At 46.3% G+C, this 27,375-nt stretch overlaps 1 long non-coding RNA gene across 1 annotated transcript in view; it reads right to left on the bottom strand.

Annotated features, from left to right (window-relative positions):
- The window catches only part of LOC122799816, a 712,832-nt gene that overhangs the window by 172,940 nt on the left and 512,517 nt on the right, over nt 1–27,375 (bottom strand). The gene's annotated exons all lie outside the window — the stretch shown is intronic.

The following is a 27,375-nucleotide window of genomic DNA, read 5'->3' as shown; positions in this document are numbered from 1 at the left end:
GTAATTCCTGACTGTCCGCCTGAATCAGGAAATCGTCCAAGTATGGGAAACTTTGGATATTTCTCTGCCTGCAGTATGCAATGGCTAGAGCCAGGCACTTTGTGAATACTCTGGTGCAGTAGATAATCCAAAGGGAAGTGCAAAGGACTGATAGTGCATAGAGCCTGTCCTGAAGCGGAGATAACTCCTGCAAGACTCCCTTATGGAGATGTGCAGACAGGCTTCTTTTAAGTCTAGGGTGACTAGCCAGCCATCCTTGCCCAGCATAGGGAGAAGTTGTTGCATGGTTAGCATTTTGAATTTTGGGACCACCAGAAAGGTGTTGAGAACTGATAGATCCAGGATGGGGCGCCAAGAGCTCACTTTTCTGGGTACCAGGAACAGTCTGGAGTAGAAACCCTGTCCCCTTTGTTCTACTGGAACAGGTTGGATGACCCTGATATTGATCAGGGAATGTACTTGCTTTTGAGCCTCTGCCCACTGGTTTGGAAGAAGGTCTGGAAATCCGCTTGGGGGTGGCAGGGAATGGAAGTAGAATCTGTACCCCTGGGATACAATGTTTAGAACCCATCGGTCCTGAGTAATTGACATCCAGTTTTTGGCATGAAGGGCAAGTTTTCCTCCTAGGCGTGCAAGTAGATGGGCAGGGCTGGGAAGGATAATTGACAAGTCATTGTGAACTTTTACTATAAGGGGGTGGCTTGCCACTCCCTGTTTTTGAGGTGGGAGCACTCCATTGTTTAGATCTCTGCATACCCTGAGATTGTAGTCTTGGTGGTCTGGTTCCCCTGGGTTTGGACTGTGAAGGCCTGGAAGGGGATGGAAAGGACCAGATTTCTGTAGGCCAATGCCTACTGAATATAGGTGGCTGCACTTGTAATAATTCTTTAACAGTTTGTATAGATTTAACTTTTTCTTCCATCTTTTTAAGAACCTCTTCTGCTTTAGTGCCAAACAAACGGTCCTGATTTAAAGGAGTGTCTAGTAATTTTGATTTGACATGGTCTCACAAGGTTTGTTCCTTCAGCCAAGCATGCCTTCTCAGTACAGATCTAGTGACTACAACCCTGCAAGACGCTTCTAGGGTATCAAAGCCACACTGCAAAGTATGCTTACTAACCTGGTTTGCAGAATGCATTAACTCTTGTAAATCTTTATTTTCTGCAAAATCTGGAAGTAATACCATTTTTTGTTTAATTTGTTCCATAATATGTTGCTGGTACTTCAGCATATGAAACTGGCAATTCAATGCCCCGATGGCAAGAGTTGTAGAAGTATTTGACTGTAGTAGCCTTAATACCTTTAGGCCCCTGGGAAATGGTCTCTGGATCTGCAGTACAACTCTTAAAGAAAAATTTGTGAGAATCAGGTACTCTGTAGTACCTGTCAGGTTTTCTAGGGGCCGGTGATAAAGTGTCTGGAGTAAGACTGGATTCCATAAAGACATCATCTACAACATCCAGGACAGGGGTTATAGCTAGGGGTCTGTGCTGAGGCAACTCTAAAAATTCTCTGAGTCTCTTTTTGGACTGAGGATAATGCTGGCATTCCCAGTGGAAATATTATCTTAAAATATGCAAGGTTTCAACAAAAGAAAAATCCTCTGGAGGGGAGGCAGAGGGAATAGATTCCTCTGCATCTGAATCCTCAAAGGTAGATAAAGGTTTGACCTGGTAATCAGAAGGGTCAGAGAATCATCGGACTCCTGGTCTGTAGAATCAGAAAGAAACTCAATTCTTGGTCTCTTAGCAGGGGAAGGCTGGCTTCCCCCAATTAGGGTGATAAGGTCTTCACCCATTCTAAGCATTTGTTTTTGAGGCATGGGAGCTTGAACATGAGCTTTGGTCGTCGGTTTTCTAGGCATAGTGCATACTCTGGGCCTGAGAAACTCGGCAGTTTTAGCTAAAAAAGAAGTTGTTTGTTTAATACAAATATCGGTAGGTCGGAATACACCCTCAGAAGCCGGTGCCTGCACAGCGGCTCAGGACCCATCCAAGGTAGAGACATCCGCAGGTTCCATAGTCGAAGAAGCATCTCGCGGCATACTGGACTCCGAATGGGTCTCAGCAGAGGCCTGCAAATCTGTAGAAGCAGGCATTAGGGGCTGCAAAGGCACCTCACTGCGTACCGACGGACTGTCGACTAGCTTAACGGAAGCGTCGTCGGCAGTTTTTGACCTATGCAGTCTGTCTCTGTCTTTATCTTTGCTCTTTTTTGGAAGATCGGTAGTCGGATGGCTTACTGAAGCCATTTCTGAATACGGAGAATGACAGAGAGAGAATTTAGCGACAAAAATACCCCGACGACGAATGGTTCGGGCATTAAACAAGGCACAAAACCAACAGCGAGGGACGTCGTGGTCTGGGCCTAAACAGGTGACGCAGTAAGAATGAAAATTTCTGTGAGGTATTTGCTTTCCACAGGCAAGACAATTGTTAACTTTTTCTGACATCGGTTAGAGCAAGAAAAAAAAATCCCAACAGGGTACTTAGCTTTAGAAGACTTCAGGTTTGAAACTCGAAAAATGAGAAGTTATGTACCTACCATAACGTTTTATGTTAGTTGTCTTCTCTCGCCTTCTTTCTTGCTGGATGGGTTCGGAGCAAATCCTCAGCTCCGACTCGGCACTTGCTAAGCTCGAGAATCACTTTTACCAGCTCGAGGCAGCCCTATATCCCATGATGAAAGGCGGTAATTACCCAGATCTCGTTTGGTATCTAGAGGAAAAACTGCCCGGAATATTCCCACAAGGAGAAGAACTAACCTGAGAAGACTGTAAGGGGAACCAGGTAACAGAGATCCAGAGCTAACTGGTGTCCAAGGGAGAACAATCTCCCAGCGAAAAAAGGGAAAAAAATCAAGGTCTGTCCAGGCTAGGGGGACAGGAGGGAGGGACGCAAGAAAGAAGGCGAGAGAAGACAACTAACATGGAACGTTATGGTAGGTACATAACTTCTAAATGTTAAGTTGTCAATCTCGCCTTCATTCTTGCTGGATGGGACCGCGTCCCTAGCACCCCTATCCTGGGAGGCTCAATGAAACAGACTCTTGAGAACTGTGGAACCAAAACTTGCCCTGTTCCTGGAGGCCAAATCCAATTTGTAATGAGAAACGAAGGTATGAGGAGTGGCCCAAGTGGCTGCTGCACAAATAGTGTCCAAGGGTAGTCTAGCCTGAAAAGCTGTAGATGTGGCTAGATCTCTAGTAGAATGTGCTTTAGGTTTTGAGATCAGTTGTTTGCCCCTAAGCTGATAAATGTCAGAAATGGTGGAAGATAGCCATCTGGATAAGGTTACCTTAGAAACAGGAAGACCTTTCCTATTTTCAGCATAAGAAAGAAAAAGCTGATCAGATTTCCTAAGTTGCTTTGTTCTGTCCAAATAATATCTGAGTTGGCGATGAACATCTAGGCAATGCAATCTTTGTTCTGCCCTGTTAGAATAATTGGGAAAAAATACAGGAAGGTCAATGGATTGATTTAAATTTGTTTTAGAAACAACCTTGGGCAAAAAGGATGGATTGGTTCTTAAGGATACGCTATCCTTGTGGAAGGCCAAGTAAGGGGGACGAATACAGAGAGCATGTAGTTCCGACACTCTCCTAGCCGAAGTGATAGCAACTAGAAAGAGTGTCTTCCAAGAAAGAAATTTTAATGAGCACGTAGCAGCCGGTTCGAAAGGGGGAAGAATCAAGGATGCCAGCACTAAATTTAGGTCCCACTGTGGTGGAGGATCTCTAACAGTGGGTTTAAGTAGGAACACCCCTCTGAGAAAAGCTTTACAAAGTTTGTGAGACATAATATTCCGGTCTGCAAATCCGACATGGAAATTAGAGATTGCTGCCAACTGGACTTTAACTGTGGAAGAAGAAGAACCGGAGTGAAAAATTTCAGCTAGAAAGTCCAAGACTGACTGAATAGGGGCAGTAAAAGGGTCTATGTTCTTAGATTTTGCCCAAAAGGAGAAACGTTTCCATTTGCTAGAGTAAATCCTCCTGGTAGAGGACTTTAGAGAAGCTACTATGATATCTCTAACGGGGTTAGAGATCATAGGAAGCCTGGCTAAGGAAGGAAGTGGAGCAACCAAGCAGTGAGGTTGAGGGAACGAATTGATCAGTGCAGTTGACCCGACTGGTGGGTCAGAATATCTGGAACTGGGTCCAGATGCCAAGGCTGCACCATGAGATGGCGATGAAGAAACGGGAACCAAATTTGTCGAGGCCAGTAAGGGGCAATGAGAATCATTTTGGCTCTCAAGACGAAAGCTTTCTGGAGAACTTGTGGTATCAATGGAAAGGGGGGAAAGGCATAAAGAAGTCCCCAGGGCCAATCTTGGGTAAGAGCGTCTCTGGGGGGATGGCCCGGAAGTGGAAAGAGAGAGAAGAAGTCTGGGCATTTGCTGTTTTGAGGTGTAGCAAAAAGTTCGCAGCATGGGCGGCCCCACTTCTGAAAAATCTCCTCCACTATGGATTGCTTGAGAGACCACTCGTGAGGCATGAGTATAGCTCTGCTCAATCTGTCCGCTATTATGTTGGTTTTCCCGGGGATATGCGTTGCCACCAGAAACCGATGAGAGGAGATCGCCCATTGCCAAAGTCTGAGAGCTTCTCGACACAAGGGATAGGACTTGGTTCCGCCCTGCTTGTTGATGTACCACACCATGGACATGTTGTCCGTGTGAACTGCAATAGTTCCTAAGGGAAGAAAGTCGTTGAGGGCTTGCAACGTTAAAAGCACTGCTCTCATCTCTAGGACATTTATGTGCAGGTGGTATTCGAACGGTTGCCACGTGCCATGAACCATCCTGCCCTGATAATGCCCCCCCCCACCCGATCAGGGAGGCATCCGAAGTGACCATGGCTACCGGGGCCGGGGGGACAAATGGTCTGCCCTGATGGACTAGGGGAGAAGAAGTCCACCAGGATAGATGGCTCTTGCAGGTCTGTGTCACCAGGATCTTGTGACGCATGGGAAGCTGCTGGAAGGACCATTGGGTGAATAACATCCACTGTAGGAGACGCATGTAAAAACGGGCTAGGGGAAGAAGTGTGATGGCAGCTGCCATGAGGCCCAACACTTTCAGGACCAACCTGGCTTGTACTCTTCTGCTGGATAGGATGATCCGAACGTGGTTTTGGATATCTAGGATTCTTTGACTTGTTCGGTTTGCTGACATCCGAGTAGTGTCTAGATCTGCGCCTATAAAGGTAATAAGATTGGCAGGGCGATAAGGAAGACTTTTCGAAGCTGACCGAAATTCCTAACTGACCGCAGAGACGTAGAGTATAATCTCTGGCTTGGAGAAGTTGATGCCTGGAGGTGGCTGAGAGGAGCCAGTCGTCGAGATACGGAAACACCTGGAATCCTAGACGTCTCAGGTGAGCCGTGACCGCTGCCATGCATTTGGTGAACACTCTGGGGGCTGTAGTGAGACCAAAGGGCAGGGCTCTGAATTGAAAATGACTGGTCCCCAGCCGAAAGCGGAGAAACCTTCTGGAGCGTCTGTGGATTTTTATGTGATAGTACGCATCTTGAAGGTCTATGGAGCACATCCAGTTGTTTTTGCCCAGAAAGGGCAAAATTGATTGAAGTGTGACCATCTGAAATCTTGTCTTTTTGACAGACTTGTTCAGCCTGCTGAGGTCTAATATTGGTCTCCAGTCTCCCGCCTTTTTGGGAACCAAAAAGAACCTTGAGTAGATTCCGGACTCTAATTGATCTGCTGGAACTGGCTGGATGGCCCTTTTTTTTAGAAGCTTTGATACCTCTAGCTTCGCAATTTCCCTTAGACCAGGTGGAACGTCTGGAAGGGAACCTTTTTGAGGGAAGGGGCTTTCCTCGAAGGGGATTTTGTAACCCTCGAATATGATCGACTGTACCCATCTGTCTTGAGAGAGAGAAAGCCAGGCTTCTGGGTACAGCGATAATCTCCCCCCGACTGCCTCCAAGGGTGGGCAGTCGGGCAACACCTCAGGGATGCTGGAAGGGCTTGTCAGAGAGGAGCTCTCTGCTGCCCTGGTTCTGCGGACCTCCTCTGCCCCTAGGGCGGTGTCTATTGTTATTACCCCCTCTGCCTCTGGGGGTAAACTGACCACGTGCGTCAGGCGTGACTCCCTGAGATTTTCGGAACCACATTTTCCCTCCCTTCTGACCTTTGGGATAAGGTCTAGAAGGGGTGGAGAAACGGACTCCTACGGCAGAAAGAGTCTTGCCGTCTTGCTCGCACATGGTCAATGTGTCCTTCAACTGAGGCCCAAACAAAGTAGTGCCATCAAAGGGAGAATTTGTGAAGGACGCCTTAAAGGGGTCTGCGAAATTGCAAAGCCGCATCCAGGACTGACGTCTAAGAGCCACTCCTGTGCCTGCGGCTCTACTCGCCCCATCTGCTGCATAAGAAATGAGCCGCATGGAGGAGTTAGTTATGGAATTTAGGATTCCAAGCTGAGAGGCAATCTTCTGTTGAGCCCCAGCAGCTGACGGATCCTGTACTACGTCACCCAATTCTTTGAGGATCTCTCTTTGAAGTCGGATGAAGTGACACAAATAATTCAGCGAACGCATAGCAAAGGTCGCTGAGGAAAACATCCGCTTACCATACCTGTCCATGGTCCTAGACTCCTTGTTAGGAGGATGGACTGGTACGGAAGGATCTGCAAGTTGCTTTTTGGTGGCGGCTGCCACCACCATGGCATCAACCGGAACACCTTTCGTAAGAAACTGTTTCTCAGTGGGGGCCGTGATAAATTTAGAAGGCCTCCTGGGGACTGGTTCCACAGAATCAGGAGATGCCCACGCCTTTCGAGCTATCACCTCCATGAGGGGGTCGAAAGGCGGAGACACCCAGGAGGTGGAGGGTCAAGAGCCAAAAGCCTCCAGGTATACCGACTCATCCTCGGAGGGATTAATGGAGGGCCAGTTTCCCCTCTGTTTAAGGAGTTCTAGGATGTCTGAAAAGGAGACATTCTCAGAGGGGGATCTTGGGGACCCCTCCGACTCATCTAAGTCGGTATCTGATGTCGTAGACTCAGGGGAGTCTAAGTGCTTCCTCTTGCAGGTCCTCTTACGCGGGGGCTCTCCTGAAGGATCAGGAGAAACCTCGGAAGAGGAAGTTCTTCCCAATGGGGAAACCTGGGCGATGGATCTCTGGGTCTGGGAGCAAGAGAGTGAGAAGAGACATCTACAGGTACCGTAGAGGGAGGAGCTAAAGGAACCGACTGTTGACTAAGCTCGGGGGCTAGCACACTCCTCATCACCTCGAAGGCTCCCCTCCCAGGGAGGACCGAGAGACCCCGCTCCGTAGAAACAGGGATCCCCTGCCCCACCGAAAGGGAAGGCTCCGAAGCAGATGTCGGAGCCGAGCTCACCAAGGCTGAAGCTCCGAGAGGGAGAACGGGGTCGGACAAGGGTCCGATGCCACTCGCCCCCTTGGAACCAACCAGGGAAGCCTGACGACCGGATCCCTCCAAGGACGGTCTCAAGGAGGAGATAGGAGTCGAAGACGACGGAGCCGAAAGATGTGGTATCGGCTCCGAAGCAGCAACAGTCACGGTACCAATAAACTCCAGCTCCGAACTCTGTAGGAGAGTCGAAGGAGGAATTTCAGGAGGGTGTGGAATAGCGGTCGTCTGCTGAGACGGGCTATGGAGCATCTGGGCCAGTGCCTGTGATTTTAGTAGTCTGCTCACCACTCTCTCCAAGTCATGGTCGGAGAGCCTGGAAGACCTTGATGATCGGCTCCGCTCCGAAAGTAAGGGGGAGGCCGGTGCCGAGTGGATAGACTCCAATGAAGGAGATCTAGACCTCTTCCTCGACGGAGCCATCGGAGCCAACGAACCTTCGGATCCAGTTGGAGCCGACAGCTTGTCGGCTCCCAGCTGAGATGGAGACGTTTCGGCTCCAGCCGGAGCCGAAACATGCTTCGAAGCTAGAGTATCGGCTCCAGCCGGAGCCGATACAGGTGCCGAAGCCAGAGTATCGGTGCCGATCGGCGCCGGTACTGAACCCTCTAAGAAGGAAGGATCGGCTCCGGACTGAGCCGATGTCGACTCTGGAGGAGTCGGAACCAAGGCCACAGACATGGACACCGAAGTCTGGGTCTTGGATGGCTTAGAGGGCTTCCTGGAACCGACCTTAGCTGCGGAGCTCTCAGGCTTCAGAAGACCCCTCAGGATCAACTTGTTTCTACATTCCTGCAGGACCCTCTGGCTGAAAGAATGACAAATAGCACAGGAGTCCTGCAGGTGTAGGGGTCCCAGGCAGTAAATACAAGAAGTGTGACCGTCTGTCAGAGACATCTTCTGACAGCACGAGTCACACTTCTTAAAACCTGAGACCCTAGTGTCTTTTGACATGACCAAGTTAAGACACAAACACACACACACTCAGTCCTTAAATACACTAATTAAAACAAAAACACAGACACACCTAACAAAAATCCTGACAGGAAATTGTTTGGGAGGGGAAGGCCTAAGGCCTGACTAACAGAAAAATATATAAGGGATCGAGAAAACTGATGGGAATAGGGTCTAAGTGAATCGGGGAACTACTAGCTATAAAAGGAAATAAATTTTTAAAAGTGGGGTAGTTAAATCTCTTGAAAAGAGCAATGAAAATTCACTTACCAGGAGCTGGTAAAAAAGGTGTCCTCATGAGCGAAGCGGCAAACGAGATCTGGGATATAGGGCTGCCTCGAGCTGGTAAAAGTGATTCTCAAGCTTAGCAAGTGCCGAGTCGGAGCCGAGGATCGGCTCTGAACCCATCCAGCAAGAATGAAGGCGAGATTGACATCTTAACATCTTTTAGTTATGTACTTACCATAACTTCTGATGTATGGGATCCATCTCGCCTACATTCATAACTGATGGGTTCGGAGCCGATCCGTTGGCTCCGACTCGGCCACTATATACTAGAACGAAATCTCTCATTGGCTGGGCTTCCCCTTATCCCAGAATGCACCACGCCTGTTTCCCCAGATCTTGTTTGTTTGCTTTCATACATTCATACAGGTACAGAAAACACATACCAATAACTGTAACCAACTAGAGCCCTTCCAGAGGAGAGCTCAGCAAAAGCAATATTTCCTCCAAATCCAAAAGGTAGGGGGAAGGAGGGTGGGTATGTATGAATGTAGGCGAGATGGATCCCATACATCCGAAGTTATGGTAAGTACATAACTAAAAGATGTAATGGGATCCTATCTCACCTACATTCATAACTGATGGGACAGCGTCCCTAGCACCTAAATCCCAGGTGGCTCATTGGAACACACTCCTGAGAACTGCGGAACCAAATGAAGCTCTGCCTCGGGAAGCCACATCAACCTTGTAATGAGAAATGAAGGTGTGCGGAGAAGACCAAGTAGCAGCCGCACAAATATCATCTATTGAAACTTTGGAGTGAAAGGCCACAGAGGTGGCCATAGCCCTGGTAGAATGAGCTTTAAGTGGGAAAGGTAACTCTCTGCCTGACTGGGAATAAATGAAAGAGACGCAATCCTTAATCCATTTGGCTATGGTGGTTTTGGCAACTGGTAGACCTAACCTATTCTCTGCAAAGGACACAAACAGTTGGTTAGATTTTCGTGTCTGCCTGGTCCTATCTAAGTAAAAACGCAGTTGCCTGTGAACATCCAACTGGTGGAAGGTATATTCTGCTCCATTAGAAAAATTTGGAAAGAAAACGGGGAGCTCCAATGATTGCTGAATGCACAAAGGGGATGCTACCTTAGGCAAAAAGGATGGATTCAATCTGAGGGAAACTCTGTCTTTATGAAAAATCAAATAAGGAGGAGTAGAACAGAGAGCCTGAAGCTCTGAAACCCGCTTGACAGAAGTTATTGCCACTAGAAAGGCGGTTTTCCACGACAGAAATTTTATATCACAAGTGGCTGCCGGCTCAAAGGGATGGGCAGTTAAGGAGGCCAGAACCAAATTTAAGTCCCAAGGGGGCACAGGATGAGCCATAGGAGGCCTGAGGAGCCAGGCTCCCTTAAGAAAGGACTTGCAAAGTCTGTTAGCCATTAAGGAAGGCTCTATGGAAACATGAAAATTAGATATAGCCGCCAGTTGAACTTTAATTGTGGAGACTGAAGAGCCTGAATGAAACAATGAAGCTAGAAATTCCAAGACCTGCGGAACTGGGGCCATAAGAGGATCAATGCCTCGCTGCTGGGCCCAAAAGGCAAACCTTTTCCATTTGCTGGAATACAGCTTAACGGTGGACGGCTTGTGGGAAGAGGACAAAATGTACATCACTTCTGGAGAAAAAGAGTTATCTCTAACTAAGGATGGAAGTGGAGTAACCAAGCAGCCAGTTGCAACGACCGAAGGGACAGATGAGAGTGTCCCGACTGATGAGACAACAGGTCCGACACTGGGTCCAGAATCCAAGGGCCCTGTACCGCATACTTCTGAAGGAATGGGAACCAAACCTGACGGGGCCAATGTGGGGCGACCAAAATCATGTGGCTCCCTACATGAAGAGCCTTCTGAATCACCCTCGGGAGAAGGGGGATCGGGGGGAAGGCATAAAGGAGACCGGGGGGCCAATTGTGGGCTAGCGCGTCCCTGGGAGACTGCCCCTGGGAGGGAGTCAGAGTGAAGAACTCTCTGCACTTCGCATTGTTGGGGCTGGCGAACAAGTCGCAACAAGGGAGACCCCATTTGATGAAGATCTGCACAGCCACTCTGCTGTTGAGGGACCACTCGTGGGGCAACAGGAGAGTCCTGCTGAGCCTGTCTGCAATCACATTGGCTTTCCCCGGAATGTGTGTGGCTACTAAGAAACGTCGAGTAGCTATGGCCCAGCGCCATACTCTCATGGCCTCTCTGCAAAGGGGGTAGGACCTGGTTCCGCCCTGCTTGTTTATGTGCAAAACTACCGACATGTTGTCGGATAGAACCGCAATAGTACCTTGGGGGAGAGCCTGATGAAGTGCTTGCAAAACCAGAAGCACCGCTCTCATTTCCAGGATATTGATGTGAAGGTGCGCTTCGCAATCCTGCCAAGTGCCTTGGACAGACCTGTCCAGATAATGACCCCCCCATCCTATCTGGGAGGCGTCCGTGGTCACTGTGGCAACAGGGGGCTGAAGGGCGAAAGGACGCCCCCGGTCCAGGTTGGACCGACGCAGCCACCAACGGAGGTCCCGACGACAACTGTCCGTAATCAGAACCAGGTGGTTCAGGGGAAGTTCTTGGTACGACCATTGAACCAATAATAGCCATTGCAGCACCTGCATGTGCAGCCTGGCTAACGGTACTAAGAGGATAGTAGCAGTCATCGTGCCCAATAACTGAAGAATCTGTCTGGCAGGAACTCGAGATTTGGGTAACAAATTTAGAATCTGTGATTGTAGAACCTGAATTCCTACTGATGGCAAAAATGCCCGCATCCTTTTTGTGTCTAACTCTGCGCCTATAAAGCTGATACGCTGAGATGGCCGCAGCACAGATTATTCCCAATTGAAAGTGATTCCCAGCGAGAGACCCAAAGTTACTGTGGCCATCAGCGCTCGAATCAGTAGATGCTCGGAGGTGGCAGTGAGGAGCCAGTCGTCGAGATAGGGAAACACTTGGAATCCTAGACTTCTCAGGTGAGCTGTCACCACTGCCAGACACTTGGTAAACACCCTGGGGGCTGTGGTGAGACCAAAGGGCAGTGCACAAAACTGGAAATGACTGGTTCCTAGGCAGAAGCGTAAATGACTCCTGGACTCTTGACGTATCAAAATGTGATAGTAAGCGTCCTTGAGGTCTATGGAGCACATCCAGACATCCTTCTCCAATAACGGGAGAATGGACTGAAGGGTGACCATCCGGAACTTGGACTTCTTCACAAAACGATTTAATGAGCTTAGGTCCAAAATGGGCCTTATGTCCCCTGTCTTTTTTGGCACCAAAAATAATCTTGAGTAAGTTCCTGATCTGATCTGGTCGGTGGGGACGAGCTGGATGACCCCTTTGCTTAGCAGCTTTGAAACTTCTACGGCTGCTAGATCCCGTTGACTGGGTGGCACGTCCGGGATTCTCCTTGTAGGAGGAGGGGGCTTGAAAAAGGGGATGAGGTAGCCTCCGGTTACAATGCGAAGCACCCACTGATCCTTGGTTATAGATTCCCAAGCCTGTGGGTGTTTCGGAAAATGACCCCCGACTGGCTCCGGAGAAGCACAGCCGGGCCACATCCTAGGGATGTTGAGGGTAGGAGGAACCACAAAAGGAATCACGGTCTCCAGAGTTACGGGGGCCTCTGCCACCTCTAGGGCGGCGTCTTCCTGAATCCCCCCCCTGCCTCTGGAGGTGGAATCACTCGGTGGAGTAGAGAAGAACTTTTGGGATTTTCTGAACCACATTTTCCCTCCTCTCTGGGCCTTGGGGTAAGGTCTAGAGGGAGCGGAAAAATGGGCCCCAACGGCAGTCAAGGTCTTGCCCTCCTGCTCGCACCGAGTAAGTGTGTCCTTCACCTTGGGTCCAAACAAAAAAGACCCATCAAAGGGCGTGAAGGAAGACTTAAAGGCCTCCGCGAGTGGACACAAGCGTAACCAGGCTTGTCTCCTAAGAGCCACTCCTGTGCCGCTGCTCTACTCGGCTGCATAGGAAATGAGCCTCATGGACGAGTTGACAATAGAAGATAGGGTAGTCATCTGGGCGCCTACGGTCTGGGCTAACGCCTCAGGAAGATTACCCGCAAGAGACTCTCCTAACTCCTTGAGGAGGTCCCTTTGGAGCCTTGTAAAATGACAGAGATAGTTCAGCGACCGCAGAGTAAAGGTCGCTGAAGAAAGGGTACGCTTCCCGTACCTATCCATGCTCCTAGAATCCTTATTAGGAGGATGAATAGACGTTGAAGCCTCTGCCACGTCCTGCTGAGTGGCAGATGCCACCACCATAGCATCAACTGCAACACCCGTAGTGAGGAATTCCTTCTGGGGAGGGGCCGAAAGAAACTTATTAGGTCTGGCAGGCACCGGTTCCACTGTATCAGGATGTTCCCACACCCTCCGAGAGATTAGATCTAATAACTCATCGAAGGGTGGAGACACCCAGGAGGAGGAGGGCTGAGCCCCGAAGGCCTTGAGGAAGACTGACTCCTCAGCGGTAGGGGCTTTGGATTGCCAATCGCCTCTCTGTCTCAAGATCTCAAGGATATCCGAGAAGTAGACGTCAACCGAGGACGATTTTGGGGACCCTTCCGCATCATCGAGGTCAGTATCTGAAATGACGGACTCATCTTGGGAATCAACGTGCTTCCTCTTGCACAGTTTCTTCCTTGGGGGTTCATCCGAAGCAGATTCAGAAGGACCCCCCCGGAAGAAGGGAACCCTCTAAGGAGGTATCCTCAGGCCCCACTGTCGTGGGAAAGAATGTCTCCAGAGGCACCAGTACCCAAAACTTGGGACGGTGAGGCAGAAACCTGCTGAACCGGCAAGGTCATGGCCAGCGCACTCCTCATGGCCTCAAAAGCAGGACCTCCAGACTCTGCAGAGGGCACTTGCTGAGAGACCACGGCGGTACCGGGAATACCTGCGGCCGATGCTCCGAGGGGAAGACTGGGCATCGAAGAGGCGAGCTCCACAGTGTTGCCCTCGGCCCCCGCCGAGGAAGACCTGGTACCAAACCCTGAAACCGAGGACAGGGTAGGAATGAAGGTCGGAGCAGAGAAACTCCGAGGGGGTCCCTGCTCCGACTGGACGATTCCGCTGCGTTCTACCAGCACCGACTCCAACAGCTCCAAGGGGGTCGGAGGAGGAATCAAATGCACGGAATGGGGAATCGGCTCCGAAGCCGAGTGGGCTGGAGCCGAGATCATTTTAGTAAAAACTGGGGACTGGAACAGCCTCTGGATAACCCTATCCAAATCCGACAACCTAGAGGATTTGGAGGAAATAGACTGGGGCCGAGAAGACTTCTGCCTCGGCTCCGATAAAACAGGGGATCGGCTCCGAAAGGTTTCCAACACTATCGGACCCGAGACCGGAACCGTTTGTAAGGGTGTCGGCGCCAAAGGCGGCTCCGGGGCCGAGGGGGAGAGTCTGAGCTGCACACCTCCAACGGCTCCGAGACCAAAGGAGCCGAAGTAGGTGATTGGCCTCTCGATGCACTAACCTGCGGCTCCGACACCAATGGAGCCGAGGAAAGAAGCACCGGGGCAGACCCTTCAGCCATCGGCTCCGAAGCCATTGGAGCCGAGGAAGAAGAAGTCGATCCATGTTTCTTAGATGTCGGAGCCAACGATCTATGCTTCTTGGGTGTCGGGCCCGACGGACTGGTCGGAGCCGATGATCTCTTCTTTTTAGAAGCTGGAGATTAAGCCAACGCTTCCTCAAATGAAGGCTTAATAAGACCTCTAAGTATCAGCTTGTTTTTTCTTTCCTGAAGAACCCTGGAAGAAAAAGCGTGACAAACACTACAAGTATCCTGTAGATGTTTAGGCCCTAAACAGTACACGCAGACAGCATGGCTGTCTGTAATAGACATTTTATAATTACATTTAGCACATTTTTTAAATCCTGATTTCTGCTCCTTAGACATACTGAACACAGTAGAAAAGGTAACAGATAGCTAGAAAACACAGAAGTAAACTAATATATGGGCTAAAGCCCTCTAACTTAAACGGGCTTAGACCGATACAACAGGTAAAACAAGAAACTATTTCAGTCACAGAACAAGAAAAATAATCACACAATAAGGGCAAAGGCCCTCTAACTTAAACGGGCCTTGCCCAGTATACTAGAAGCTCGAAAAATATAAAATTCTAACTTTCACAAAAACTGACTACAAATGCTCACAAAGCTGTTAAAACAGCTGTTTGTTTAAAAGCTGACAGAAACCCTAGCCAAAAAGACCAAAAAGGTCAAGAAAATACACTTAGCTCCAGCCAAGTCGAGACCACGTCCAGCTAGAAAAGCGGCAAACGAGATCTGGGGAAGCAGGCGTGGTGCATTCTGGGATAAGGGGAAGCCCAGCCAATGAGAGACTTCGTTCTAGTATATAGTGGCCGAGTCGGAGCCGAACCCATCAGTTATGAATTTAGGCGAGATAGGATCCCATTACATCCTGAAGTTCTCACCTGCAGTTTTCCAGAGTGTATTGTTTGATGAGCTTGACTACTTTGGGGACTTGCAGTGGATACCACTAAAGATAAAAAAATGAAGGCTTGAGTAACGTGATAAACTGAGGGGCTGCCAGCCCAGCTAGATAGAATTTTGTAAATAATTCTATGTCAAAGCAAATATTAATATGCTCCACAGGCTTGTTTGACAAATGTAAGAAAACTTTGTTATGTGCTGAACTTCAAAAATGTAACTACAGTGCACTCTGCTGGAAGAAAGCTGATAAGTAAAGAATTTTACAACTGTGTGTGATCTTAAGCTCGGAGACAGGACGTCTGGGCCAGGAAATTCTATTGTCCTAATTCAAAGATAATTACTAGGTTTCACATGTAAAGTGTCTTTTATGGCTGTGGCTTCCAGGCAGGTGCAGATTACAAAGAAATGTTAAATTTTAAGTTCTGTGAGCCTGGGAAACTTAAGCAGAAGCGTCAAGAATGATGTAATCTGAAATGACTCAGCAGTAACGTGTATTATCAATTTAAGACTTTCTCAGACAGAAAGATTTGGCATTTTGTATTTGTGTCTGAACCTGAACATATCAACTCACCAGCACTTTGCCTTGTAAGTAAAGTTATTTAGAACATAGTTTCTCTTAGAGATAGATAGGAATATAGCCAGATTTGTCTAGATATTTTCTATATTTATGTCAGACTGTCCTACAATGTTCTTTTAAATATTTCCTGTGATGTCTGAACTTTCTATTACCATTGTGTTAAACTGATGAGTATTGTCTTGTGTTTTTATTATGTATTATTCAATATTTTTAAACAGTTCAACTGTGGCTGTTTTGTGTAGAGACAATTTAATCTCTTACAGTACTTACATGTAATTGGTGGTACTGTATAGGCCAGTCCTAAATAGCCTTAGTCTAGGTCACACTTTCCAATTGGATAACAACATTGCACAGTAAAATTGGACACCCTTTGGTAAGGGCCTTCATATAGTAGCTAATAAGTAGTGGTTGGTGGCAGTCTGTGCTACCGTATCGTCTGGGCAGAAGGGGGCATAGCTGGAGAACCTGTGCCAGCCTTACCCAGGACTGTCTGTGTGTTTGCATATAACTCAAATCTCAATGTGTGTGTGTGTGTGTGTGTGTGTGAGCTACTTGGGCAGGGACATGAAGCACTGGTTGGACAGAGAGGGTGCTGGAGTGTTTGGCATGACCACGTGGCTGAGATCTGAACCCCATAGCTGTGCCAGTGGGTAGTCTTATTAGGGATCTGAAGAGAGAGAGAAACCAGTCCCACACTGACTGTGATCTCTGTGGGCTCTTAAGGGAAATTGTACTTTACTGTGTGTGTACTTGTTATCCTCCCAATGTGGACACCCCTTACTGGTGTTAGTGGTGAGGACTGAGGCTCCTTGATTACTGGGCCAGTGCATGGGCATCACATAGCAACAGTATAAACTGCAGTAATGCATATTGGGCTGAAATTACATTTGAAAAGTCTCCAGCTGTTACCAATGATATCATATAAGACAATAGTAGCTTCCTTAGTACTACTGCTAAAAGTGTCATTGAAGAAAACGTAAAGGACCCAGCAAGGAATGGAAAGCTGAAGAAAAGATCCTTATATGCTATGGATGTAGATGAGTTTGGGCTGCAGATGTACTTTGCTCAGCCCATAAGACATCTCTGATTCAAAGACATTATGATGTTCATAAGTACAATACAGGTATTGTTCATGTTTACCAACAGGCGAAATTTTGTTTTTACACATTTAAATTTGTTAGAAAAGAGTAAGGGGATGACAAAATGCCAACAACCCTATGGTGGGGAAATGTAGGTTAATAAAATGTGTTGCCCATTAACCTTAAGAATAAAATCATATACCGAAACAAGCTATAAGGGAAAGAAAAACAATCATCATTTTACTTACTACTCTGGAGAATATTTCACCACAGGATAAAAGAAATATCTTGGGGCTATTTCATTGATGCATTTTACCTACAATACATTAAAATAGATCTGGAGAGAAGGTTACTCTGGCAGATTAAGAGTGAAGAGGACAGACTTAAGAAAAGTTTCAGATGACATGTTGCCTAATGGGTCACAGCATCAGTCCAGCTGCTGGCCAGGAGGGACCTGAAGTTTCAGATGTCCTTCTGTGAATGAAGACTGACATCCTCATATCAGATCTTGCTGTTATTTATTTTTGTTAATAGTGCATCCATGCATATCTTCACTATATTAAGGACCTCCAATTGGCACCATTCATTGTTATGGTTTTCTTTTCATTATGTAGAGCCTTAGTTTTTTATTTTGACCAATGTCTGGTAATGAAGAGGGCCTGAAATGCAGAACTGTAAATTTCTCAAAAAGTTATTTATTCACCTACAATAAATGCCTAAAATTATATTAATTCAAAATTCCTCGATGTTAGACAATCAATGAGACAAGGTAAAGCCAAAATGTATCAAATGTACTGTGGCTGAATGAGCCTTAAGTGGTTTTAGGAAGGAGTGGGTCTATATCCAGGAAATGCAATTAGTTATCCGTCTGGCCAATGTAACTTTAGAAACTTGAAAACCTAGCCAACTAGGTGAAAAAGATTCAAACAGCTGGTCTGTTTTTCTTAAATCTTTTGTTCTGTGTAAGTAGAAACATAGTTATCTATGCACATCTAAAAGCTGTAGCATGTATTCTCCTTTCTTTGAATATTTTGTAAAGATTGGTAAATGAATGGTTTGATATGTATTTGATTCAGAAGACACTTTTGACAGGAAAGAAGGACTGGTTCAGAAGAGGACCTTGTCTTTATGAAAAACAATGTAAGGGGCTTTTGAGAAAAGAGCCTGGAGTTGGGAAATCCTTATAGCAGGTGTCATAGCAAAGTACAGTTGTGTACCTACCATAAATGTAGATGTTCGAGTGTATTCACTGTTGCAGTCATTACACTTGGGTTATCCTGCTGGCAGGCTACCCGCAGTCGGCCTAAATTCCAAAGTCCTGGTCTGGCGTCGGTTGCTGTCGCCTCTTCCCTGACGTCAGTGCGCCAGGGGTATAAAAGATGCAGCCGACACCATTTTCTTCAGGTTTTCTTGCCCCAGATGTCAGGTGCCCCCAAAAGGGTAGGATAAAATTATGCCAATAGAAATGCATGCACTAAAATAACCATTACCTTCATCTACAAGCAAATACACCACATAGGCTGTATAGGATAGAGAAGTACAGATAAGTCCCAGCAATGAAAGGGGGATGGTGGGTGGGTAACCTGGACTGCAACAGTGAATACACTCGAACATCTAAATTTATGGTAGGTACACAACTGTACTATGTTCATCGTGTTTCACTGTTACAGTCACTACTCTTGGGTTGAATCCCAAAGCTGAGGTTGGGTGGCTGGATCTAAATAGAATTAGGAGTGGCTAAACTGCAGTGGCAAAGCCTGCTCTGGATTTAGAGTAAAGAGGTAAATGGTAGTGCTTGGTAAAAGTGTGCACTGAAGTCCAAGTTGCAGCCTCTAAAATGTCTTTGGTTGGTTCTCCTCTGAGGAAGGCTGCTGAAGTGGCTGCTGCTCTGGTTAAATGTGGACTAATGCCCTTAGGCACTGATTTGCCATTTTGTGAATAGCAGAAACGAATGCAGTGGCCTATCCATTTTGAAATAGTCTGCTTTGAGATAGCCTTTCCTTTTGATCCTGCAGCATATGCCACTAAGAGTTGCTCAGTCTTTCTGAAAGCTTTAGTTCTGTCCAAGTAGAAGCGTAGCTGTCTGTGTATATCCAACGAATGCAGAAGTCTCTCCCCCTTATTCTGTGGGTTTGGATAAAAGGTAGGCAAATGAATGGTTTGGTTAAGGGCCACACTGGACACTACCTTAGGCATAAATGTTGGGTTTGTCCTCAGAGAAACCCTGTCTGGATGGAAAATTATAAAAGGTTCCACAGCCATTAGTGCCTGTAACTCTGAGACTCTTCTTGCCAAGGTTATTGCTAGGAGCAAAGCTGTTTTCCATGATAAGAATTTTATCTCCGCTGTATTGGCTGGCTCAAAAGGAGGCATTGAGAGTTTTTCCAAGATGTAACTGAGGTCCCATGTAGGTACTGGCGCTCTCCTTGGAGGTCTTATGTTTTTGGCCCCTCTAAGGTACTGCCTTAGCAGTGGATGTGAAAAAATAGGTGGGTCCGTATTGTAATGAGCTGAAATGGCAGAGGCATGGATCTTAATTGATGAAAAGGATAGGCCTTTGTCCAGCATCTCAGTTAGGTATTGTAAAATCTGAGGAATATTTGGTACGAGCGTGTCAATTCCTTGTGCCTGGTTCCAAGCACAGAATCTCTTCCATTTTTTTGCATAAGATTTTCTAGTGCTGGGCCTCCTGGTCTCCAAAATAACATCCATAACTGCTTTAGAGAGAGGTGTGTTCTGAATGGTTACATTATCCGCCATGCTGCCAGATTTAGGAAGTTGGCTGTGCAGGATCTGATTGTTTTGTTGGGTCAGTAAGTGAGGAATTTGAGGTAATGTCCAGGCTGGGCCTTGAGACAAGCTCTTTAGGATTGGGTACCAGTGCTGGAGGGGCCAGTCTGGGGCAATCAGTATCATTTTTGGCTTCTCTTGTCTGACCCTTAGGAGTACCTTGGGGAGGAGAGGCAGTGGAGGAAAGGCATATACTGTAAGGGTTTTCCAGCTGAATGATAAAGCATCCACTTTCCATGCTTACTTGTGATAAGTCCTTGTGTAGAATCTCTGTAGCTGGCAGTTGTGAGGGGAGGCAAATAGATCTATGTCTGGGCATCCCCATTTCCCTGTTATCATGCTGAAGACTTGCGGATCCAGTTTCCACTCGTGGAGATCCATGAGGTTTCTGCTTAGTGCATCTGCCAGAGTATTTATCTTTCCTGGCAGGAATTGTGCTTGCAATTGATAAGTCAATGCTGTGCCCCACAAAGTAATGGCTTGTCTGCAGGGGGGGGTAGGAATGTGTGCCACCCTGCTTGTTTATGTACCACATTACTGTAGTATTGTCCGTCTTTATCAGCAGTTGTTCTGGATGAAGTAGATCCTTGAAGGCTGTCAGGGCATTCTGAACAGCTAGCATCTCTTTTTGATTGATATGAAGATGCAATTGGCTTGTGGGCCATGTGCCCTGAATACATTTTCCTGCCATGTGGGCCCCCCCAGGCATAATCTGATGCATCCGTTGCTAGTGTCTGCCTGGCTGTGGGTAAAGTGAATGGCTATCCCTTGTTGTGGTGACAGGCTTGTGCTCACCATCGAAACTCCTGTTGCAGGCAGGGAATGAGCATAATTAATGTTTCCAGGCTGTGGCAATGTTGAGTCCAAACACATTTTAGATACCATTGTAGTTTCCTGATATGCAGTCTTGCATATGGAATTATCAGAATGCAGGATGCCATGAAACCCAAAGCCTGCAGAATTTTTCTTGCAGATAACTGGGTTTTTGTTGCCAACATTTGAAAGTAAGAAGTCAGTTGCCTTTGTTTGTCTGGCGTGAGATAAGCCATCTGGGCAGTTGTATTTAAGCTTGCACCCAGGAATATTATCTCTTGAGAGGGTACTTGTTTTGATTTCTTTTTTTCGTTTACTGTGTACCCTAGGCAAATTAGTAATCTTTTTACAAACGCCAGATGCTTTAGTAGAATGTCCTTGTTCTCTGCTTGAATGAGGCAGTCGTCCAAGTAAGGATATATTTGAATTCCTCTTTGTCTGCAAAAAGCAATTACTGGTGTCAGGCATTTTGTGAAGACCCCGGGCGCAATAGATAACCAAAGGGCAGTGCAGAGAATTGGTAGTGCATTGAGCCAGCTATGAATCTGAGGTATCTTCTGCAAGATTGTCTGATTGGGACAAAATGCAGGTATGCCTCTTTTAGGTCCAAAGTTACAAGCCAAGCCTTCTTGCCCAGCATGGGTAGAAGCTGTGCAGTCAACATTTTGAATTTTGGAACGTCCATAAAAGTATTTAGAATAGACAGGTCCAGTATTGGTCTCCAGGCTTTGTCCTTTCTGGGTACCAGGAAAGGTCTTGAGTAAAATCCTTGTCCCTGCTCTTGTTGTGGTACTTGCTGAATGGCCCACATTTCCATGAGGGATGAAACTTGCTTTTGTGCCTCTGCCCATTGATTGTGTGGCAGATCTGGCATACCTTTTGCCTTTGGCAGGGTGTGAAAGTGGAACCTGTAGCCCTGGGACACTATATTCAAGACCCATTTGTCCTGGGTGATCATGTGCCAATTTTGTGAAAAAAGTGCTAGTTTTCCCCCTAAGGGGGCTGCCAAAAGATAAGTGCTTGGTACTGGCAGAGGGAAGTCATTGTGACTGTTTCCTAAATGGTTGTGATTTGTCTTCTCTGCTTTTGGAGGTAGAAGCACCCCATTGTTTAGGACTGTGTGAGCCTTGGGGCTGGGATCTGCCTCTAGGGCGTCTGTATCTGCCTCTTTGTGGCCTGTCAGACACTGGAAAGGACCAATTCTTAGTAGGCCAGTTCCTGCTAAATCTGGGTGGTTGTACCTGTAAGAAATCCTTAACTGTATGAATTGATTTCGCTTTAACTTCCATTTTCTTTAACACCTCTTCTGCCTTAATACCAAACAAAGTATCATGCTGCAATGGAGCATCCAATAATTTTGCTTTAACATGATCAGGCAGATTCTGTTCCTTTAACCAAGCATGCCTCCTAATGACAGAACCCGTAACAGCAGCCCTGCAAGAGGCCTCCAGAGAATCAAAACCACATTGCAAAGTATGCTTTCCCACTTGTTCAGCTGCATGCAATAAATCCGGCATTTCCTTGTTTTCTATGCATTCAGAATTTGTCAACATTTTCTGTTTTAGCAGTGACATTAAGTATTGCTGGTATTTAAGCATATGAAACTGACAATTTAAAGCCCTTACAGCCAAGGTAGCAGAAGTGTAAACTTTTTTCAGCCATCTGTCCAGTGCCCTTGAATCCCTATCAAAGGGGACAGGTTTTTTTGCAGTGGAAGCCTTGACCCCTTTGGGACCCTGAGATATAGTTTCTGGGTCAGCAGCAGGGTTTTTATATAGAAATTTATGAGAATCTGGGACCCTGTAGTATCTGTCTGGCTTAACAGGTGCAGGGGGTAGAGAGTCAGGAGACAGGCCGGACTCTAAAAATACATCATCTACAATGTCTAGAACAGGGGGAATAGCAAGAGGTCTGTGCTGAGGTAGTAAAAGAAAGTCTCTGAGCCTTTTCTTAGATTCTGAGTAATCTTGGCTCTCCCAGTGAATGTGCTCCCTCATGGTATGTAGTGTTTCCCCAAAAGAATAATCCTCAGGAGGAGAGGCTGAAAGGATAGATTCTTCAGCATCAGAATCCTCATAGGGAGGAAGAGAGTATTCCTGTTCAAAAGAGAGTATTCCTGTTCAGAAGAGGAGTCAGAGGAAATGGAAACCTGATCTGAGGATTCATATTCTGTCTTTTGCCTAGGCCTTTTATCAGGAGGGGAATGGGAACCCCTGATCAAAGTAATTAAGTCTTCGGCCATTTTAAGCATCTGTTTTTAGGCATGGAAGTTTGTCCAGGAGAATGCTGTACTTGTTTCTTTGTCTTTAAAGCTGCTTTAGTCTTTGCCTTTGAAGCTGAGGTAGGCTTTACATATAACTGTGTAGATCTGAAAACACCCGCAGAAGCCGATGCCTGCTCAGCGGCTCCGGACCCATCTGAGGGAATAGTTTCCGAGTGTCCAATACCTTGAGTTTCCAAAGGCCTAGTTGGCTCCACGTGGGAGTCGGAAGCGGCCTGTGGCTCTGAGGTAGCAGGCGTCAGGGTCTGCGAAAGCGGCTCACTGAGAACAGGCAACTGGCTTAGCAGAAGCCTCGTCATCTGTTTTGGACCGCGGATGCCTGTCCTTCTCTTTGCGCTTTTTGTTAACTCTGGTCATCGGCTGTTCCGACGGCATTATATAATTGAATCTTCGGCCAAAGTAATGAAAGGCAAAATCGTACCGACACTTAATAGTGCGTTGGTTAAATCTATCACAAAACCGACAGCTAGCAACGTCGTGGTCAGGGCCTAGGCAAGGAATACAGTAAGAATGAAAATCCTTATGAGGTATTTGCTTCCCAAAAGAAATACAATTGTTAACTTTTTCTGACATCGGTCTGGAGCAAGAAAAAAGTTTCCACAACGGGGTACTTAGCTCGGATCTGAAATTCAATTATGAAAATCTCAGGAATCGGCCGACCGGCACTTGCGAACTGCTTTTGCTTCGGGCACCACGTGGCAAGAAAGACTGGAGAAAATGGCGTTGACTGCATCTTTTATACCCCTGGCGCACTGACGTCAGGGAAAAGGTGACAGCAACCGACGCCGGACCAAGACTTTGGAATTCAGACCGACTGCGGGTAGCCTGCCAGCAGGATAACCCAAGAGTAATGACTGCAACAGTGAAACACGATGAACATCTAATTACAAGTATTGTACTCACCATAACCTGGCATCTGTGTTGTCCATTTTCATTCTTCCTCGCAAATGGGTTTGGATCCAAACCTTGGATCTGACTCGGCTGCATATACTGGACTTCAGATCCAGCTCTCGAGCTCCTCCATCTACCCATAATGCCCTATTAAGTCCCCATTACCTCAGATCACGTTTGCTGCCTAATCTCCTACTTGTCCAGGAAAAAGAAAAATAGACAGAAGAAAAGACAGGGCTCAAACCTGGAACTCTATGGTTCCAAACATAGTCTAACAGGTACTTCCCGGGGTGACAGCGATAGGGAATGGATGGGAGGGGAGGTGAGGAAGAATGAAAATGGACAACACAGATGCCAAGTTATGGTGAGTACATAACTTGTAAATCTGATGTTTTCTTTTTCATTCTTCCTCACAAATGGGACAGAGTCCCCAGCTACATAGCCTTTGGGAGGCCTCATGGAAGCACATGCCGGAGCACTGTCAAACCAAAAGAAGTTCTACTTCTGGATATGCAGTCCAACTTGTAATGCGTAACAAATGTATCAGTCTTTGACCAAGTAGCTGCAGCACAAAGGTCATCAATAGAGGTCCTTGACCAAAAGGCAGATGAAGTAGCCATGGACAGAGTTGAATGAGCTCAAGGAGGTCTTGGTAAATGTAGTCCTTTTTGAGAATAAACCAATGAAATGCAGTCAGTAATCCATTTAGCTAGGGTAACTTTAGATACTGCTTGATCCAGGTGCTTTGGGGGAAAAAGATATAAAAAGCTGATTTGACTTCCTGAACTGTTTTGTTCTGTGAAGATAACAATGTAGTTGTCTGTGCACATCAAGGAGATGAAACATGTATTCTCCTTTATTAGAAAAAATGTGGAAAAAAAGACTGGCAACTGTATGGACTGGTTGATGTTATTTTCAGATGCCACTTTAGGCAGAAGGGAAGCGTTAGTCCATAAAGAAACCCTGTCTTTATGAAAAACAATGCAAGGGGTCTTGGCTGATAAGAGCTTGGAATTCAGAAATTCTTTTCACTTAAGTTATAGCTACCAAAAAGATAGTTTTCCATGAAAGATATTTCAGATCACATTTGTCTGACTGTTCAAAGGGCTTCTGAGTTAATCCTTGAAAGACCACAGTAAGGTCCCAAGGAGGAGAAAGGTCCCTTACCGGGGGTCTGAGAAGAAACAATTGCCCTTCAAGAAGGCCTTGCACAATCTGGAGATGCCAGAAAAAAAGAAGTTATGTCGTACCATAACGCTTCATCTGTGTTGTTGATCTTCGTTCATTCATTACTGATGGGTTATTGGTTCTGCCCTGGGAACCGAGCAGGCCTCATACCAAGCTCGCGTCAGCCAAAAACTCTCAAACCAAGATCATACTCAGAATGCTCTGCTCCCTATTACCTCAGATCGAGTTTGCAAGTTGACAGACAAAAGTAGAGACTACCTCTGGTCATAACAGACCTACAATAATGGAAAAAAGGAGTATATGAGATTTATTCACCAGGTGTCCTTTTTCAGCGGAGTCCTGGGGAGAAAAGCTCCACAAATAACAGAGTAATTAATTAACAATAGTTAAAAAGTAACAGTAGTTAAAAAAGTTTGAGAATGCTAACAATAGTTAAAGAAATAAAAAGAAGTTATGTACTTACCATAACGTTCCATGTTTGTAGTCCATTTCACCTATATTCTTGCTGGATGGTTTCGGAGCTGATATTCAGCTCCGACTCGGCCGATACTAAAGCTCGAGAGCTTTTACTGGCTCAAGGCTAGCCCCTATTCCATGGTGCCTCATGGCAAATCTCCAGATCTAGTTTGCAAGAAAGCAATAAATACCTATCAGGTAAGAGCAATATAAGAGCTGTATAAATACAGCAAAGGATTTAGAAATATAATCCATTATAGGTGGACAACAAAAAGAACAATGTCAGGCAGCACCAGAATAGTCCACCAGATCCCCCAGAAACAGGAAGGGGGTTGGAGGGAGGGACGCAAGAATATAGGCGAGATGAACTACAAATATGGAACGTTATGGTAAGTACATAACTTCTTTATGTTCTGTAGTCCTATCTCACTGTAATTCCTGCTGGATGGGACAGCGTCCCTAGCACCTATAACCTAGATGGCTCAAGCGAAGGGACTCGTCAGCACAGTGGACGCAAAGGAAGACCTGTCCCGGGAGGCCAAATCCAATTTGTAATGAGTGACAAACGTATGTGGTCTTGCCCAAGTAGCTGCTGCACAAATAGTATCAATTGGGAGCCTGGATCTAAAGGCACGAAGTAGCTACAGCCCTAGTAGAGTGACCTTTAACTTTGAGAGGTAACTGTCTGCCAGCCTGTTGATAAGCAAAGGATATGCAATCCGAAAGCCATTTTGAAAGAGTAATCTTAGAAACAGGCAAGCCTATCTTTTTGTCAGAAAAGGAAACAAAAAGTTGATTGGATTTTCTGAATTCTTTAGTCCTGCGTAGATAAAGCCTGAGTATTCTGTAAATATCTAGCTGGTGTAGTCTATACTCTGATTTATTAGAGTGGTTTGGAAAGAACACAGGTAGCTCAATGGTAGTTTTCAGATTGTGCTCTGAGCATACTTTGGGAAGAAAGGAAGGTTTTGTCCTGAGAGAAATTCTACCCTTGTGAAAGATAATGTAAGGAGGTTGAATAGTTAGAGCTTGTAGTTCTGAAACTCTCCTAGCAGATGTTATGGCTACTAAGAATAATGTTTTCCATGATAATTTTAGGTCTGACAACGAGGATGGCTCAAAGGGTGCAGGCATCAAAGATGAGAGGATTAAGTTTAAGTCCCAGGGTTCTAATGGTTGTTTTATTGGGGGCCTGAGAAGAACTCCTTTTAAGAAAGTTTTACATAAGGAGTGCTGCATGATTGGATTTCCCACTAAACCAAAGTGGAAATTGGAAATAGCAGCTAATTGAACTCTAACTGTAGCGGCTGCCGCTCCTTCATGAAAAATTGATGCTAGGAAGGATAAAAGGAGCCGTACATGGATCTAAGCCTCAATTCATACCCCAAAGGGAAAAAAACTTTACCATTTGCTGGAATATAGATTCTGAGTGGAAGGTTTATGGGATGAAATTAGAATGTGTTTGACCGCAGGGGATAGAGAAATACACCTGCCTATTCATGGAACTGCAGCAACCATGCTGCCAATTTGAGGGTTTGGATGGAGGGGTGGAACAGTCCCGAATGATGAATTAGGAGATCTGGAGATGGGTCCAGAATCCATGGTTCCTCCAAGAGGTAAAGCCACAGAAAGAAAAAACAAACTTGTCGAGGCCAGTAAGGAGCAATGAGGATCAAGGAACTCCTCAACTGTCTTGCTTTCTGTATTACTTTGGGGATGAGTGGAAAAGTAGGAAAGGCATAAAGAAGTCCCGGAGGCCAGTTGTGAACTAGAGCATCCCTGGGTGACATCCCCGGATGGGAAATGAGGGCAAAGTAGCTGCTGCATTTGGTGTTCAGGTGAGTGGCAAATAGACTGTAGCAAGCGTGGCCCCATCTGTGAAAGATCTCTTTCGCAACCATTGGATTCAGGGACCACTCATGAGGCATCAGAATTGCTCAGCTGAGTTTGTCTGCTATTACGTTGGATTTCCACAGGATATGCTTTGCAATCAGGAAGCGTTGAGTATCCATCACCCATCTCCAAACTCTTAAGGCCACTCGGCAAAGCGGGTAAAACTTGGTTCCACCTTGTTTATGTACCATATGACAGACATGTTGTCTGACTGAATCACAATCGTCCCGATGAGAAGGGAGCTGTGAAGTGCTTGCAACGCATACAGCACCACTCTCATCTCCAGAACATTGATGTGCAAGTGGTTCTCACAGTTCTGCCAAG

Source organism: Protopterus annectens, chromosome 4.part0, assembly GCF_019279795.1.
Source record: "Protopterus annectens isolate FY-2018-M chromosome 4.part0, PAN1.0, whole genome shotgun sequence".
NCBI lineage: Eukaryota > Metazoa > Chordata > Ceratodontiformes > Protopteridae > Protopterus > Protopterus annectens.
This window is presented reverse-complemented; position numbering and strand designations above follow the sequence as displayed.